At 42.6% G+C, this 2424-nt stretch overlaps 1 pseudogene; it reads left to right on the top strand.

Moving 5' to 3' along the window:
* The first annotated feature begins 1745 nt into the window (after window positions 1-1745).
* LOC138047635 (U2 spliceosomal RNA) lies at window positions 1746-1851 on the top strand (annotated as a pseudogene).
* Window positions 1852-2424: the final 573 nt, after the last annotated feature.

Genomic DNA, 2424 nt, shown 5'->3' with positions numbered 1-2424 from the left:
CAATGTGTTTCCTGAAGGAAAATAATATCATGTTTTTGGCGTTTAAGGAGATTAAAGGTCGTGTGTCTGCGGTCAACACCTCGCAGACCTTGTGTGTTTATGCTAATTAGATTGAAAATTTAAGCAAACAAAAAGAGCATTAAAATTAAAATGTTCATTAAATACATGATGTTACTTTGTAGAGTGAGATTTAGTGCTGTGCTTTAGTGCTGTGCTGATTTTCGGGTTCTTCTTGTTAGGTTTGAAGGTTGATTTAGGTCAGCGCACAGTGTTTTGTGTATCCGTGTCTGAATCTGTCTGATGTTGGCGTTTTTGACCTGTAGGATTCGGCAAGAAATCTTCCATGGGTGTTTCAGCTTGAGGTGGCTGTGAAGTGGGAATCGCAGGAGGGGTAGAAACTGATGGTGAAGCAGGATCGGATGAGATGTTTGAAGCATGAGGTTGTAAATCAGTGGGAGAAGTTGTGCTATTAGGTTGTTGGTTGGCTGATAAGGTATTAGGAGTTTGGTCTAAATCAGTGGTTTCCATGTCTGTTTCGGGCACGGTGGAGGGATTTTGTTGTGCTGAATCGCTTGGGGTGGGAGGGGTATCGATAGCTGGCAAGTCAACTTGTTCGGGTGTTGTTTTTTGCTCCTCAAGTTCCTGTTGTTGTTGTTGTCGCTGTTGCGGGCAATGTTGAGCAACGTGGCCAAAACCATTGCAAGAGCGACACTGGATATATGGGCACTGCTTACAAGTGTGGTCTAAACCGTCGCAATTACTGCAGATTCTCTGCTGGTTGGAGTGAATAATACGACACCATTCTCCGGCAATTTGAAGCGAGTACGGGATGGAAGGTTTCGTAAGAATCATTCGGACCAGACGATTACCGTTTTCCAGGCCATGTAAAGGATGGTCAGCCTTGTATTTCAGACGAATGATGTTTCCTTTGATTTCCCCATATTGGGAGAGTTTTGCAGTAATATCTTCGTCGTTGATAAAAGCCTTGAGACCCATAACACTGACGTTTGTATAGGCCCCGTGTAGGGGACTACATGCAATATGTACTCCCTGAACATCAAAACCATTGTTGATTAATTCTTCAGCACTGCCTTGAGTGGCAAGTTCAGTTAGAAAGTAGTTTGTACTAAGTTCCTGGAAAACAGTGATGACTTCGGAAGAGAGTTCTTCGTTGATAGCTTGTTTAAGAACAGGAAGCATGAGGCCCGGAGGCGTCTTGAATGTAACACTGCAAACCTTCCTCGTCGCCATGGCGGCCACGAGGTCGGCGGCCCAAAAAAGAAACTAAAAATGTGCTTCCGCGGGGCTGATCAGGCAAAAATAATCAGCGCAAAAGAAACTCGAAAGCCTTAACTATAAACTTTTCATAAAAAGGGGGCCCGATGGCCACGATTTTAAGGTGATTGAGAAGGATTACCTGGAGGTCGAAAAAGCACGTGGACGAGAACCGGTGTTTTCCCTGTGGTATGGTCGTAGACAAGTAATTTGCCATGAAAATGAACTCTGTTATAAGGGGGAAATGAAAACGAGGTCAGAGCAAGCACAATGTCCATTTGTCCTCTTGCCGTCAACGCAAATGCCATGCAATGCTGGTGGCTGCTGCCCACTGTACAAGGGCGATCGTTGTGTGCGCCTCACTTTCAGGTTGCCTTTGGGCATTCCTTCCTTGGCACGGATTGTAATCGTGGCCATATCTCGTGGCCAAGAGACTGGGAGCACCTTGTTGGCTGTGAGCATCTACGGGCATCGCTTCTCGGCCTTTTGGCTAAGATCAAGTGTAGTATCTGTTCTTATCAGCTTAATATCTGATACGCTGCTCGTCACTCCTTTCAGCACAGCTGGAAACCCTTTACGATTAGCATGGACTGTTCCACAGCAGTAAATGTACTCACTGAGCAACTCCTGAAAAAGGTAACCACTTGCAAAGAAGTTATCCATAAAAACAAAATAGTTTTTGCCAAGTAAGGACCTTGTAATTAATTAATTATTTAATTATTTAACAATTTATATAGCGCATATTTACATGTGCTGATCAATAGCGCTTTACATTCATCTGTTAAAAAGAAACGAAAATACATTACCGTGAGAATAAAATAAACTAAGTTACAAACTATAAAAATACTTCTTAAAAAGATAAGTTTTAAGTCGAGATTTAAAACTGTTAAGTGATGTTGCTTGACAAAGCTCCACTGGTAGCTCATTCCAGAGTTTCGGAGCTGCTGCTGAGAATGATCTTGCTCTCAATGTTGTAAGCATCTTTCCCTTGGGATGGTCCAATAACACCTTACCAGTAGACCTAAGATTATATAATGAATTCGCTCTTATAATAATAAGATCGCCAAGATAAGTTGGCGCTAGGCCATAAATACATTTGAAAGTCAAAAGAAAAATCTTGTAGTCAATACGCAAAGAAACCGGCAGCCA

This window comes from Montipora capricornis, chromosome 4 (assembly GCF_036669925.1).
Source record: "Montipora capricornis isolate CH-2021 chromosome 4, ASM3666992v2, whole genome shotgun sequence".
Lineage (NCBI taxonomy): Eukaryota > Metazoa > Cnidaria > Anthozoa > Scleractinia > Acroporidae > Montipora > Montipora capricornis.
The sequence above is the reverse complement of the archived record's forward strand: the minus strand, read 5'-3'. Positions and strand labels throughout refer to the sequence as shown.